Source organism: Schistocerca nitens, chromosome 9, assembly GCF_023898315.1.
Source record: "Schistocerca nitens isolate TAMUIC-IGC-003100 chromosome 9, iqSchNite1.1, whole genome shotgun sequence".
Taxonomy (NCBI): domain Eukaryota; kingdom Metazoa; phylum Arthropoda; class Insecta; order Orthoptera; family Acrididae; genus Schistocerca; species Schistocerca nitens.
In genome coordinates, this window is record NC_064622.1 from 75,225,808 (window position 1) to 75,242,689 (window position 16,882).

A 16,882-nucleotide genomic window follows, 5' to 3' on the forward strand; every position below is an offset into this window, starting at 1 on the left:
TTTGCCCGAGCCCACGCGCGCCTGCGCACGCGCTGCTCTTTTGTCACCGCTGGCGTCGTTAGGCGCGGCCGGCGTCCCGGGCCGGTCACGAGGCGCTTCCCGGTTCCCAGAAGCCGGCGGCCGCTGACAGGTGCGACACGGCCCCCGGCCGGCAGCCTCCGCCCCCGCACAGTGGAGGAACCTGCCGCGTCACGGCCGCTTACAAGGCGCGGAGCGGCGCGCGGCGGAGAGGTCCCCGCGCCCTCAATGGCCGGCGTTTATCGCCCCGCGCCGAGGATCTGTCCCTTTATGCGATCAGAATCCCCCCTAATGATTTGTGGTCCAGCGCGCCTTGTCCGCTACCAAAAAGTCAGTCGCCCTTTGTGTGTCGCGTCGCGTCGCTTCGTGCCGGCGGGCTGCCGTCGCTGACGTGTCCCCAATTACGGCAATATTGATGTGGAAATAGGTGCGCGCCGTTCGTGTTGCGCCGTGCTCCACCTGCGTGTGTATTCAGTAGCATCGCGTTATATGCTGCTTATTATCGTTTTTCCTGGCGGTAACTAGTCTTCTGGAAAAGCCTCCCTGTGAGAACTCGGAGTCAGCAAACACACGTACACACACACACACACACACACACACACACACAAACACACACACACACACACACACACACACACACACACATACACATAGCATATATATTAGTGGTTTATTCGCCCGCGACCCTCCAAGATCCCATGATCTACAGCACGCCAATTTCTTCTGTCCTGCTGTATCTCTTGCTGACTTTCCAGATCGGAATCCATTACTTCTGTGTTGCCATCAGTCCGTCTCATCTTTTCCTGTCTTCCTCTACTGTGCCTTCGATCTTGTTCATCATTAAGGTCTTCTCATGAAGTGCCCAAACTGGTCAGCTTTTATACGAGAGTGAAATGCACATTTGCCGTTCTCAGCGTGGAAGTCTGGCTACGAAATCTCCCGAAGATCGAATGATCTCTGATCGAATGTTAACGAAAACGGAACTTCGCATTGCCACGTTTTGCGTCTCTTACCAAATTCATAACGGCTGGGATCTGGATCTAAACAGTAAAAATGCTCCTTATAAAATAGCAGCCTCTCTCTCTACCTCTCTGTATGACCAATGAGAAGATTTTCATCGTCACTATCCTATATCTCTCTATAACCTGTAGTTTATTTAAGTTAGCTAATGCTAGTGGTTCTTATACTGCGTAAACATTTGCTTTTTGCAGCGTCACTATGTTCAGCCGTGTCTCACATTTTCAAAAGCCCTAAGCTGTTTGTTCCCAATACGTCTCTGAGACGTTTATCTCTGTGGTATCTGGTGCTTTCTGGAGATACAGTCATCTTTCTGCATCTGAGGGCAATAGTGCCTTCTGCTAAAATGCGAATCTTCCCAGCCCACTCCTAGGTTGTAAAACGTTTTCGCCATGAGTTTTTGCCATGGGAGATCCTACCTGTGTTTGCCCAGAACAAAGGTGGATGACCTGGTGCGGCATTACCAAAGCAAAGCGCGGCCATTGGTCAGTTGGCTATTGACCCTCACCTCACCCTCGTCAAGCCTTCTGCAAATTGGCGCTGGGGGTGGCTGCGACCTCTGCTGTCCCTGGAGATTGTTCGTTGCTCAGAATGCTTTCAACGTTCACTCACTTCAACAAGGCACGCAAATCAGAATCAAAAGTAAAAGAAGAGTAAGGTTGCATTGGCCAGTTGCCAATAATCACTATTACTGTTGTTTATCATATTCCTCAGCGTCAGTTCTTATCAAATGGGTCTCTTAATATGAATCTAAAAATGTTATATGACTGTTTCTGGAAAAATGGTCGCGTAACCTCACGGTTAGCCTAACAGTTTCATCGGGTTTCAAAGCACTGCGTATTTACAAGTATACAACATACAAGTACACGTGATACAGAAAATATATTTACAATCATCAGCTATCTGGTTAATTCTACAAATGGTACAATCTTTTTTACAAGGGTCATGTACCAAATTTTGAAAAAGTGAGTTAAGAACGGTATGAAATTCTATGTGATCGAAAGTATCCAGATACCCCCAAAAAATGCGTTTTTCATATTAGGTGAATTGTGCTGCCACCTACTGCCTACTGCCAGGTACTCCATATTAGCGACCTCAGTAGTCATTAGACATCGTGAGAGAGCAGAATGGAGCGCTCCGCGGAACTCACGGACTTCGAATATGGTCAGGTGATTGGGTGTCACTTGTGTCGTACGTCTGTACGCAAGATTTCCACACTCCTCAACATCCTTAGGTCCGCTGTTTTCGATGTGATAGTGAAACGGAAACGTGAAGGGACGCGTACAGCACAAAAGCGTACAGACCGACCTCGTCTGTTGACTGACAGAGACCGCCGGCAGTTGACTCGTAATGTGTAATAGGCACGCATCTATCCATACCATCAAACAGGAATTCCAAATTGCATCTGGATCCACTGCAAGTACTATGACAGTTAGACGGGAGTTGAGAAAACTTAGATTTCATGGTCGAGCGGTTGCTGATAAGCCACACATCACGCCAGTAAATACCAAACGACGCCTCGCTCGGTGTAGGAGCGTAAAATGGTTCAAGTGGCTCTGAGCACTATGCGACATAACTTTTGAGGTCATCAGTCGCCTAGAACTGAGAACTAATTAAACCTAACTAACCTAAGGAAATCACAAACATCTATCCCCGAGGCAGGATTCGAACCTACGACCGTAGCGGTCGCTTGGTCCCAGACTGTAGCGCCTAGAACTGCACGACCACTCCTGCCGACAAGGAGCGTAAACATTGGACGATTGAACAGTGGAAAAACTTTGTGAGGAGTGACGAATCACGGTACAAAATGTGACGATCCGATGGCAGCGTGTGGGTATGGCGAATGCCCGGTGAACGTCATCTGCCAGTACCTATAGTACCTACCAACAATAATATTCGGAGGCGGTGGTGTTATGGTTTGGTCGTGTTATTCATGGAGGTTGCTTGCACCCCTTGTTGTTTTGCGTGGCACTATCACATCACAGGCCTACATTGATGTTTTAAGCACCTTCTTGCTTCTCACTGTTGACGAGCAATTGGGGGATGTCGACTTCATCTTTCAACACGTTCGAGCGCCTGTTCATAATACACGGCCTGTGGCGGATTGGTTACACTAAAGTAACATCCCTGTAATGGACTGGCGTGCACAGAGTCCTGAACTGAACCCTACAGCACATCGATACCTCCCTTCAGTGCAGCACTCCGTGAAGAATGGGCAGCCATTCCCCAAGAAACCTGATTGAACGTATGCCTGCGAGAGTGGAAGCTGTCATCAAGGCTAAGGGTGGGCCAACACCATGTTGAATTCCAGCATAACCGATGGAGGACGCCACGAAATTGTAAGTCATTTTCAGCCAGGTATCCGGATACTTTTGACCATAAAGTGTACGTCTTTCTGTATGAAAAGGGGTTTATTCCACACATTGCACATGTATTTTTCCAACTTTGTAACAGCGACATCATTTGTGAATGAGCTTTACTCCTGAATTAATGGCCTCTCAGTGGTGACCATCTTTGCATGCCATCTATCGAATACCTAAGTCACTACTCGTTAATTTCGCTTTTTGTAGTGCATCTGTTGTTATTTGTTAACGCTCTTGCGAGACGTAAAGTTGAGTCATGTATTGAATTGGAACGTAGTGAAACCACCAAGAATCTTTTATTTCTGGCAGTGTCTGCCGGTTTTAATTTAGAAAAGACTTACACTGGACCAGTGGATATTAAAAGGAACAATACGCAAACAACACAACGTTTACTTGAGTATATTCCGCTTGAACACTTCTGTGATGGTCTGACGAAGTGGCCTGTGCATAACAGTACTGCTGATGATGAAACCATTTAGTATGTACTTTGAAGAGAGTTACAATACTCTGAAAATGTATGAGTAAAACAAAACACACGAAACGCTACTAAAAACGTAACTTTACCACGCGAAGAATTACTTCCTCAAGAAAAGGACATTTTTTTGGTTTTGGACCTTCTTCCATCCACCTTAGAAACCGCAGTAATGGCAGAATATGTATTTCCTTTGGTTCTTGAAACATCGGGAAGCCCATCCTGTTACGTTCCGTGCAATCACTGGCAAAATGTCTTCTTCATTTCTTGAAAACTTTGGATTTTGGAGTAAGGTTCTCTCAAAAATGACTATCAAATGTTCAAGGTGCGCATGCTTGCTTACCAGACACGCATCCAAAGGATAATCCAGTTCTGTTCATACATGCACTAATACGTTTCTGTAGTGTCTCTCACGCATTGATGCTGTCCTGCAGTTCTAGCGGCGTTTTTGGCATTAGGGGTGCACAACTTTGTCAACGTAACCCTACAGGAAGATATCACATGGCGAGAGATCTTGCGATCTTTTGGCGGTGGGGCGGGAAGGGGGGGGGGGGGGGGGTGGACGATTCACGTTTCCCAACAGATGGAAGTCACCTCCTCGTTGAAATATCAATGTCCCCGCACAGTCATAATCATCTTGTAGAGTGCAGTCAAAAGTTTGACATCTAGTGTGAACGCGATCCACTCTGTAGGCTTCTTAAACTTGGTGAGTGTATGTAATTTTCATTTATCACACGTCTTACTACGTCGAATCCTTGATACTAACCAGTGTTTGAAAGCCGATTAATCATCAGTCTAACACTGCGTTGTGGGAGCTATGCTGTCCTTTACCACCGAACAAAATGGCACAGTGGTTAGCAGACTGTGCCATTTTGTTCGGTGGCAAAAGACTTTCTGGAGGACAACGGTTCGAATTCCCGTCCAGTCATCCAGATTTGGGTTCTCCGTGATTTCCCTAAATCACTCAAGGCAAATGCCACAATGCTTCCTTTGAAAAAGAGGTATATTCGATTTCCTGTCCCATCTTTCTTAATCCGCATTCGTTCCATCTCCTCCTTGTCGAAGACACCTTAAACATTTATATATATTCTTATCGTCTTTCGTCTTTTGCGACCGTACGAGGTTATATGTAGACAAAATGAGTTTCGTACTCACATTACATAATTCCAATATGTTCTCCCATACGCAGGCATCCGTTTTCTAGTACACTGCGCTGCACTAGGCACAGTATTGTCTCCCTCAAACATCCCTCTTCGGCCTGTGGTTACGTGTACTGTATGTTGGTTTCGTTTCGATCGTAGGTCAAATGCCTTTTTTTTTTTTTTTAGTACTAAAAAGTAACTAAATATTTGAACTGTTTGTGGTCTCCTTAAGCCGAAATTTAAGCAAGATCACGGTTGTTACAGTGACGACTGGTGATTTTTTTAAGAAAAGCTATGAGCGTTTGGTCTAAATAAGACTTTATACAGTCGTAAGAGGTAGCTTAACCCCCATGTTATCTGCAAGAAAAAAACTGACTGTAGGGAAGAAGCCTCAAAAACATAAGAACGTGCAGGGTTTCAGAAGAGGACTGAGCGGAATCTACAAGACATAAAGAAAAATTACACATATCGCTGGACAGAGGTTCTCTCAAAGTCTCGATTCATAATACTCGACGTGGCATGGTTACAGGGCACACCACCAGACGGCACGCGTGTCAGAACATGACGTATAACGGAGCGATGCGTGCGTTTTGTGTTCTTAGATTTAAAAAATGTTAAATGTGTGAAATCTTATGGCACTTATCTGCTGAGGTCATCAGTCGCTAATCTTGCACACTACTTAACCTAAATTATCCTAATGACAAACACACACGCCCATGCCCAAGGGAGGACTCGAACCTCCGCCGGGACCAGCCGGTTCTTGGATTGGTAAAATGTAAGCTAGCTGTGACGGACACTTCAACGACGATTTCGTACGAAATATCAGATAAAAGCTCCAACTGACAACAATACATTGATGATGTAACACGTTCCTGTAATCAACATAGACCTCTTAATTTTTTTTATTTTACATGATATTTTTTTAGCGTTATTAGGGCACTCTAGAGGGAAGCACAGCTTGGCTTTCTGCTAACGTATATTTCGAAGCCTTTTTCCGTAGTTCGGTTCCTGGATCAAGTCTATGGACATGCAACAGAGTAAGAGAACACAAAAGTACTAAAAACGCGTTTTGCGAAAGAATTTCACTTACGACGTTTTCCATTTTCACACTCCAAATAACAAATAATATACCACACATGCAACCACAACACAGACTGTGTGGCCGGCCAGAGTGGCCAAGTGGTTCTAGGCGCTATAGTCTGCAACCGCGCGACCGCTACGGTCGCAGGTTCGAATCCTGCATCGGGCATGGATGTGTGTGATATCCTTAGGTTAGTTAGGTTTAAGTAGTTCTAAGTCTAGGGGACTGATGACCTCAGAAGTTAGGTCCCATAGCGCTCAGAGCCATTTTTCTGAACAGACTGTGTGTGTGTGTTTTCTTCCCACAGTTACGTCTACAAAGTCGTTGCTGCACATAGTTTGTTACGGAATGTAGGAAGTCTACAGGCAGGTACCTTACACGTATTGTTCATTCAAAACCTCATGCCACCTGAAATGTTTATTTTCGAACTCCGGTTCTTTATTTAAAACAGTGTAGCACCTTCTACGGTGTTCACACGTTAACCCAAAATGTTGGGACTTCTTGTGCTTGCCATATAAACCGTCCCAGTGTTAACATATAATGCGTACTTATTTATTAGCAACAAGTTAGGACCACTACTTAACCAAAACCGTATACAGTAATTAATTTTGATGGTTCCAGAATGAGATTTTCACTCTGCAGCGGAGTGTGCGCTGATATGAAACTTCCTGGCAGATTAAAACTGTGTGCCCGACCGAGACTCGAACTCGGGACCTTTGCCTTTCGCGGGCAAGTGCTCTACCAACTTAGCTACCGAAGCACGACTCACGCCCTGCACTCACAGCTTTGCTTCTGCCAGTACCTCGTCTCCTACCTTCCAAACTTTACAGAAGCTCTCCTGCGAACCTTGCAGAACTAGCACTCCTGAAGGAATGGATATTGCGGAGACATGGCTTAGCCACAGCCAGGGGGATGTTTCCAGAATGAGATTTTCACTCTGCAGCGGAGTGTGCGCTGATACGAAACTTCCTGGCAGATTAAAACTGTGTGCCCGACCGAGACTCGAACTCGGGATCTTTGCCTGCTGTGAGTGCCGGGCGTGAGTCGTGCTTCGGTAGCTCAGTTGGTAGAGCACTTGCCCGCGAAAGGCAAAGGTCCCGAGTTCGAGTCTCGGTCGGGCACACAGTTTTAATCTGCCAGGAAGTTTCATATCAGCGCACACTCCGCTGCAGAGTGAAAATCTCATTCTGGAAACATCCCCCAGGCTGTGGCTAAGCCATGTCTCCGCAATATCCTTTCTTTCAGGAGTGCTAGTTCTGCAAGGTTCGCAGGAGAGCTTCTGTAAAGTTTGGAAGGTAGGAGACGAGGTACTGGCAGAAGTAAAGCTGTGAGTGCCGGGCGTGAGTCGTGCTTCGGTAGCTCAGTTGGTAGAGCACTTGCCCGCGAAAGGCAATTTTGATGGTGTTCGCGTGCTGTTGCTGCAAACGTATTCGCTTCCTTCATGTAGGTGTTTTTGCTGCAGGTGTACGTCAAAAGCGGTCTGGGAAGCTGACTGCTCAACTCGCCGGAGGGTGAACGTACAGCATGTCAGTGGAAAATGCAGCCCCTACGTTCTTACACAGCAGAACAAAAATGGGTCAAATGGCTCTGAGAACTATGGGACTTAACTTCTTTGGTCATCAGTCCCCTACCACTTAGAACTACTTAAACCTAACTATCCTAAGGACATCACACACATCCATGCCCGAGGCAGGATTCGAACCTGCGACCGTTGCGGTCGCGCGGTTCCAGACTGTAGCGCCTAGAACCGCTCGTCCACCACAGCAGAACGGCATCTTACTTGCCTACAAGTTTATCGCGTAGTTAACCATTTGTTATAGAGGCACAGATAAGTTTTGATCAGCAGGAACGGATTCATGCGGAGAATTAAAAGAACTGATACAAAAAGAAATACGAAGAACTATTGTTGAGATGTTGCAGCAATAATGGCATAATTTTGTGGTAGATTCGACGTGCGCATGCATAGTGGGGGATGCCATCCGTGACACATAATTTGAAACTTCGATCTTAAGGGTCACTGAACTTTTAAATGACATCTCTGTTGGTAAAGTTCATCTCCGTAAAATGTTTCCTTCGAGTTGTTACAGTTTTGCTAGATTTTTCAAATATCATATGTTCTTGAAACTTCCTGGCAGTTTAAAACTGTGTGCCCGACCGAGACTCGAGACCTTTGCCTTTCGCGGGCAAGTGCTCTACCATCTGAGCTACCGAAGCACGACTCACGCCCGGTACTCACAGCTTTACTTCTGCCAGTATGCGTCTCCTACCTTCCAAACTTTACAGAAGCTCTCCTGCGAACCTTTCAGAACTAGCACTCCTGAAAGAAAGGATACTGCGGAGACATGGTTTAGCCACAGCCTGGGGGATGTTTCCAGAATGAGATTTTCACTCTGCAGCGGAGTGTGCGCTGATATGAAACTTCCTGGCAGATTAAAACTGTGTGCCCGACCGAGACTTGGACTCGGGACCCGAGTTCGAGTCTCGGTCGGGCACACAGTTTTAATCTGCCAGGAAGTTTCATATCAGCGCACACTCCGCTGCAGAGTGAAAATCTCATTCTGGATCATATGTTCTTGTGTACTCGATATTTTAAGAAAATCAGGCACTGACTCAGTATTGTCGGGACAACACATCCCTTTTCGAACTCCCGCATATTTCACTTAGATGTCTTTTGACGACGATAAGAAAAGATTACCATAGAATTGTGTTCACTTATTACACAAAAACATTGAAAGCATTTGGAACCAAATGCTGGCAGGGAATAAAATCATATCGAACTGCTTGATCTACGAGGCTGTAAATACGTACTACCGAACTTACGAAAGAACAAGGGCGCTGATGACCTCGATGTTGAGCGCCCATAAGCCCCAACACACACACACGAAAGAACATGTTTCACACAATCCCAGGAACAGAATATATATATATATATATATATATATATATATATATATATATATATATATATATATATATATATATATATATATATATAAATATGTGAGAACTACAGCATAAACCCGTTAGCAGCTCATGCATACAAGTGAGATGGGACGGAATGGAAAATAAATTAAGAATCTGCCATCTGATGGCCAGTTTTAGTTAAAGTAAGGATACTAGCGAGGTACCTCTGATATCGCGCTTTAAAATGGGAACAATATTTAAGAAAAATCAGAAAAAATTATATGATTTATAGACACACAAAAATATTTGGGTAAAGTAAAATGGCGCAAGATGTTTCAAATTCTCGGAAAAATACAGGGATGCTATGATTAAACATTCGCTACTTGAGAGGGCCCCCACTACAAACGAGTAAACCGAGAACAAAGCAGTTTTAAAAGGACATTAGCACTCCGTCTTCAGGCCACAAGTGGCCAATCGGGACCATCCGACCGCCGTGTCATCCTCAGATGAGGATGTGAATAGGAGGGGCGTGTGGTCAGCACACCGCTCTCCCGATCGTTATGGTGGTTTTCTTTGACCGGAGCCGCTACTATTCGGTCGACTAGCTCCTCAATTGGCATCACTAGGCTGAGTGCACCCCGAAAAATGGCAACAGTGCATGGCCGGCCGGATGGTCACCCATCCAAGTGCCAGCCACTCCCGACAGCGCTTAACTTCGGTGATCTGACGAGAACCGGTGTATCCACTGCGGCAAGGCCGTTGCCCTTTAAAAGGACATGCGGAAGAGAAATAACGGATAAACCATTGAAAGAAATACAATTTAATTTCAACGTTGCTCAAGCTGATGACCATCTGTATTCACGACAGCCTAAAAGCGCATGCGAAACAACAATGAATGGACCATGGAATTCTGAGTTGTCGTGATACAGCTCGTGCGGTGCTTGAATATACAACACTGCGTCCAGGATTCTCAGCCATAACAACAGTAACGTCTTTAATAATTTGTGGCACAGCTGGCTGTCGGCCTCCCCCAGGAACACTTCCCAAATAGCCAACCAATTCAAACCTCCGAACCATGTTCCTCACTCCTGGAGCGAAAAGAGGACGTCTCCGCACTGCTTTAAAGCGTCGATACTCACGAAGAGCAGCAACACTGTTGCTGCTGGTCACCTTCTCCAGACCAATGTTGCCTGTCTGCACTGACGCTTGTGTTTCAACCCTACGTCGCCGTACCAGTACTGACGCCTAACTGCAAGTCATAACGCTACTAACAACGCAAATCCTGCCGCGTACAGTGTGAACATCATTCCTACACTACTGGCCATTAAAATTGCTACACCAAGAAGAAATGCAGATGATAAACGGGTATTCATTGGACAAATATATTATACTAGAATTGACATGTGATTACATTTTCACTCAATTTGGGTGCGTAGCTCCTGAGAAATCAGTACCCAGAACAATCACCTCTGGCCGTAATTACGGCCTTGATAGGCCTGGCCATTGAGTCAAACAGAGCTTGGATGGCGTGTACAGGTAAAGCTGCCGATGCAGCTTCAACACGATACCACAGTTCATCAAGAGTACTGACTGGCGTATTGTGACGAGCCAGTTGCTCGGCCACCATTGACCAGACGTTTTCAATTGGTGAGAGATCTGGAGAATCTGCTGTCCAGGGCAGCAGTCGAACATTTTCTGTATCCAGAAAGGCCAGTACAGGACCTGCAACATGTGGTCGTGCATTATCCTGCTGAAATGTAGGGTTTCGCAGGGATCGAATGAAGGGTAGAGCCACGGGTCGTAACACATCTTAAATGTAACGTCCACTGTTCAAAGTGCCGTCAATGCGATCAAGAGGTGACCGAGACATGTAACCAATGGCACCGCATACCATCACGCCAGATGATACGACAGTAATGCGATGACGAATACACGCTTCCAATGTGCGTTCACCGCGATGTCGCCAAACATGGATGCGACCATCATGGTGCTATAAACAGAACCTGGATTCATCCGAAAAAATGACGTTTTGCCATTCGTGCACTCAGGTTCGTCATTGAGTACACCATCGCAGGCGCTCCTGTCTGTGATGCAGCGTCAAGGGTAACCGCAACCATGGTCTCCGAGGTGATGGTCCATGCTGCTGCAAACGTCGTCGAACTGTTCGTGCAGATGGTTATTGTCTTGCAAACGTCCCCATCTGTTGACTCAGGGATCGAGACGTAGCTGCACGATCCGTTGCAGCCATGCGGATAAGACGCCTGTCATCTCGACTGCTAGTGATACGAGGCCGTTGGATCCAGCACGGAGATCCATATTACCCTGCTGAACCCACCGATTCCATATTCTGCTAACAGTCATTGGATCTCGACCAACGCGAGCAGCAATGTCGCGATATGATAAACCGCAATCGTGATAGGTACAAACCGACCTTTATCAAAGTCGGAAACGTGATTGTACGCATTTCTCCTCCTTACACGAGGCATCACAACAACGTTTCACCAGGCAACTCCGGTCAACTGCTGTTTGTGTATGAGAAATCGGTTGGAAACTTTACTTATGTCAGCACGTTTTAGGTGTCGCCACCGGCGCCAAACTTGTGTGAATGCTCTGAAAAGCTAATCATTTGCATATTACAGCATTTTCTTCCTGTCGGTTAAATTTCGCGTTTGTGGCACGTCATCTTCGTGGTGTAGCAATTTTAATGGACAGTAGTGTATAAAGCTTGGTACACATAAGGTAAACAGTCTTCCGTCTACACTGGCTCAAACAGCCAAAATTATGTGTAAGCAATAGGGAAGAAGGTGTGGTATACAGTATGTACAAGAAAGAACAATGAGAATTGAAGTCAAAGGAAGGAGTGGTATGACTGGAAAGCATTACGTCAGGGATTTAGTCCTTCACCCCTGATAGTCAATCTGTACATCAAAGAATGAATGATGCAAATAAAAGAAAGCTTCAGGAGTAGGATTAAAATTCGGGATAAAAGGATGTGATTATATTCGCTGATGACTTTTGCTCTGCTCAGCGAAATTGAAGAAAAGTTGAATGGAGTGAACAGTTTAACGAGTGCAGAATATGCTTGGAGAGTCGAAGTTAATCAGATTAGCGATAAACTTAATACCAAAATAGGGGGCCACTTACTAGATTATGTGAAGCGATTCTACCACCTGGCAGACCAAATAACACATGGTGCACGCAGGGAGAATTTAAGAAGTAGAGTAGCGAAGAGGGTATTCCTCGCTGAAAAGGCCCCAATTTCAGGAAGAAATTTATGAGAATGTACGTCTCGAGCAACAGGGTAGTATGGAGATGAATTACTAACTGTGGAAAATTATTTCAGATAAATTTCAGTTATCAGTTGCAATTTTTTTTCTTTCTTTGCAGTTGCTAACTGAATTGACGACGAAATGAATGTGTAGAAATCACTGGCCATGGGCAAGGATTAGACCCGTACTAAAACATCAGAGAATAACATCCATAGTACCAGAGTTAGCCAAAGCGGGCAAAAACTGCAGAGGAAGACGGGGATTGGAATATGTCCAATATATACTCTAAGGGAAAAAATCGACGAAGGAGTTATGCAAATTAGTCACAAATCGATATTCATACATATATCGATGGACTACGCAAAACTGTAAACGTTGGCGACCGATACATGAATGTGTGACGCTGCAGCGCAATTTCACCGCGCCCCTGGCAATCGTAGGTAGGATATTTTTGGCTCAGAAACGGCGGTTCGGGCAATAAGTGGTGTTAGTTCACGAACCTCTTGTCGACCTCTGTTCACGAGTCTGGGTATTTTGACATTGGCTTCGAAATACGTATATTCCTTATTGTCGTTTCTTGTTACCAATATTAGTTGATTCCCAAAAATAAGCAACTTTCACACGGTTAATACTCGGCAGAAATCAAACCTGCATTTGGAGCAGACTTCCTTAACTCTTGTGCAAAAAGTTGTGTGCAGTGTACTGCTGCATCCATTTTCAATAAGCTGCCACTCGAATTAAAAAATCTTAGCAGTAATCCACACGCTTTCAAATCGAAACTGGAGAGTTTCCTCATGGGTCACTCCTTCTATTCCATCGAGGAGTTCCTTGAAAAATTAAGATGATTTTTTATTGTATTGCTGATAGCGTTTACTTAAACTTATGGACTGGCTTTTTTAAGGTTCATGCACATTTATTTTTATCTGCTATTATGTTTATGTTGTATTTCATGTACTGACACGTTCTATGACCTTGGAGATTTGCTCCTCAATTTGGTCAAACGGAACTTGACGAGCAAATAAAATAAAATAAAATAAAATAAAGAGCAGATGTCGTAATAAGGGCACAAAGCCAATGCAAATTTTATCCAGTGTACTCAGTTGGACAGTAACTATGCCTCGCAGACAGGTGCGTGAACAATATACGAAGATGTCCGTATTTGAGAGAGGACATGACAGTTGGGCTCAAAGAAACCCGTTGGAGTAATTGGCGAATCGCTCGACTTTTGAACAGGAGCGACGGCACTGTTCGATGACATTGGCAGGAATGGGAGAACCATATCCGAACAAGCGTCAACAAGGAATCGGTCGACCTGGAGAGACGACAGAACATGAAGATCTGGAAATATCAAAGAAGCGGAGTCCCTGATTGGTAATTTCATCCATCCGACGTGCAACTGATGCTTCAGTGAACTGACTGCTCCCTTTGCGTCAACAAACATTGACCTCCGTAGACTGTTTTCAGTGATGTCGGGCACTTTCGGCCTGGGTTCTCGTTGGCTGGAGTATAACTGTCTTCAGTGATGAGTCCCACTTCGAACTGAGCCAGGATGACGGGCGAAGACATGTCTGGAGACGTCCCGGACAGCTGTGGGATACCAACCTGACTGCGCTACAATGAGTGACGGTCTGGGTTCAAAGTGGTTCAAATGGCTCTGAGCGCTATGGGACTTAACTTCTGAGGTCAGCAGTCCCCTAGAACTTAGAACTACTTAAACCTAACTAATCTAAGGACATCACACACATCCATGCCCGAGGCAGGATTCGAACCTACGACCGTAGCGGTCGCGCGGTTCCAGGCTGTAGCGCCTAGAACCGCTCGGCCACCCCGGCCGGCGAAGGTCTGGGGTGCCATTTCTTTTAACAGCAGGACTGCCTTGGTTGTCATTTGCGCCACCCTTACAGCATAGTGATACGTCGACGTTATTCATCATGGAAAGCCATTCTTGGTTTACGTTACAGCAAGATAATACCCGCCTGGAGATGTTAAGTGTTTCTACAGCTTGTCCTCGTGCTTGTCAAACCCTACAATGTCCAGCAAGGTCGCCGGATCTCCCCTCAACTGGAATCGTTTGGAGCATTACGGGCAGGGTCCCAACCACCTCAGGGTTTTGACGATCTAATGCGCCATAATTGGGCATCCAACAACTCCATCAACGCCAAGCCGGGCAGCCGCTTTCATAATGGTCAGAGACAGACCAACAAGTTATCGACTTGGTCAATTTGTGAAGCTCTTTCTCTTGAATAAATAAATCGATTTACTCTTAAACTGTAATAATTTGTTTGTCTCTCCATTTATGTCACATCTACCGATTTCTATCCCGTTAGGATAATTCCTTCATGATGCGCCGTTTGCCGAGATTGAGAAAAGACAATGAGTTATAGTGATCCACATAAAACCAGCTATACGACTTATGACGCAAAAGAAATCCCTGATTTTCCGCCCAGAAGAAAAACAAACCGTAGAGAAACTATCGAAGGGTCAGCTTTATAGCTTAGGCCAACTGGGTGGAGCTACAGCTGAGGGAGACTGGCCAAACACATTCGTAGTGCTTCGAACTGGGGACTGCGCCCGCGGCAGTCTGGCCGACGTTCAAACTCGGGTAATCCTCGCAGCCATTAAGAGCGCACATCAATCAGATCGGAGGAGCGGACCGCGGCGGCTGGTGGGTGGACCCGTAATTATATTCACATTATTGCACCGCGCAGGCGCGCGACTGCTTCTAATCAATTTCCTTCTCCTCTCCTCCGCACTGTTTCCCCTCAGCTATCGCCTACTCGGAAAATTAGGGTTGCTCGGCGCGTCTGTTCTGTTTCCTTCCAGGGATCCTAATGTCCTCCTGGCTCCTTACTGTGGAATTTCCGGCTCATCACTCTAAGAGCACCGTCCGGTATCTGTTCCAGAGTGTATGACCGTCCCAGGGTCTGACTCTAGTGGATAACCTGTCCCCTGAGCTCTTCAGTGCCTGTACCGATGGGACCAACTGCTTTGTCACGCTCTCGTATGCCACATCGATAGTGTTATGGTAATGGCTGTCCAAAAAGTATCCGACCTTAGTTTTTATTGGTGGAACTTGAAGTGGTATCGGGGCTTGCGTACTCTCTTTGTTCGTTGGCATACGTAGTGCGCACGCCTGATTATTTTCGCGATTGCGGAAATAACCAGTTGCTGGTTATCCGCTGACAGGTAAACACGTGCAAGTGCTAAACATCTGATTTCGTGTTGTGCACAAAATTACAAAAAAGTTTGAAATACTGTTATTGCATAAAATTTTGTTGTAAGCTCGGTGAGCCTCAAGTTGAAACAATCCACAAGATTTGACAGTGTTTGGGAACAAAGCAGTAGGTACCACACATATAAAGGAACGATGCACCCGTTCCAAAGATGCCCGATCTTCAGTGAAGAGTGGAGCCTGTCTGGGTAGGCCCTCAACATTCGCAAATGAGGTCGTTATCGATCATGCAAGGTGACGCCGGATAAATGAATCAAGAACATTCAGACAAGCTTAAAATTAGTATTGGATCCATTCATTCCATTGTAACGTAACATTTGCACCTCAAGAGAATCTCAACAAAATTTGTGCCAAAGCTGCTAACTACTGAACAGGAACAATTTAGTTCAGAGGTCGCACAGGTCATAGTGGACACTATAAACAGTAATCCCAACTGGTGATGAGTCCTGGATTTGTGGATTCGACTTAGAAACAAAGTTCCAGTTATCGCAATGGAAGAATCCATCACCTCCGTCAATCACGAGAACGCTCTAGAAGATAGTAACGTTAGTAAGGAGTACTACCAAGGGGATCTGCGTCGCCTTTGTGAAGCAGGGAGACACAGATGGTCTGACCTTCACCACGATAACGCCCCTTCCCATCGTTCTCAATTAATTTATTGTTTTTTGGTATAACACCCCTGTGACTTCTGGCTTTTCCCTAAACTGAAATGAGTCCTAAAGGGACCAGATTTCAGAACAGGGAAGATACACGCATCATAAACAGTTTTGCATCACCCCGGTTACCAGAACACCGGAAGAGAGTCGTTGACTGTGGATATTGTATCACAGATACAGTTCCTTTGACTGTTCAGAGATGTCACTAAACCCGCCTAAAGATGTAAACAACCATGCATGAGCAGCGCCTATTAGATGGAGAGGATAGGACTGCCGATCAGTTCCAGTCATTCCACCAGCAAGAAGGTACACGGCTAGTGTTGTCTGTAGTTCAACCATGCCTAGACGGTCAATACTGCGGTTCGATCGCGTCCGCCTTGTTACTGTGTGCCAGGAAGGGCTCTCAACAAGGGAATTGTACAGGCGTCTCGGAGTGAACTGTAGCGGATATTGTTCGAACCTGGAGGAGATACAGAGAGACAGGAACTGTCGATGACATGCCTCGCTCAGGCCGCCCAAGGGCTACTGCTACAGTGGATTATGGCTCGGAGGAACCCTGACAGCATCGTCTCCATGTTGAATGATGCTCTCCGTGCAGCCACAGGACGTTGTGTTACGACTCAAACTGTGCGCAACAGGCAGTGTGATGTACAACTTCACTCCCGTCGTCCACTGCGAGGTCCATCTTTGCAACAACAACATGATCTTTGCATGGGCCCAACAACATG

The 16,882-nt window shown here is 45.8% G+C and overlaps 1 pseudogene; it reads right to left on the reverse strand.

Moving 5' to 3' along the window:
- Positions 1-9,643: 9,643 nt before the first annotated feature.
- Positions 9,644-9,761, reverse strand: LOC126204671 (5S ribosomal RNA; annotated as a pseudogene).
- Positions 9,762-16,882: the final 7,121 nt, after the last annotated feature.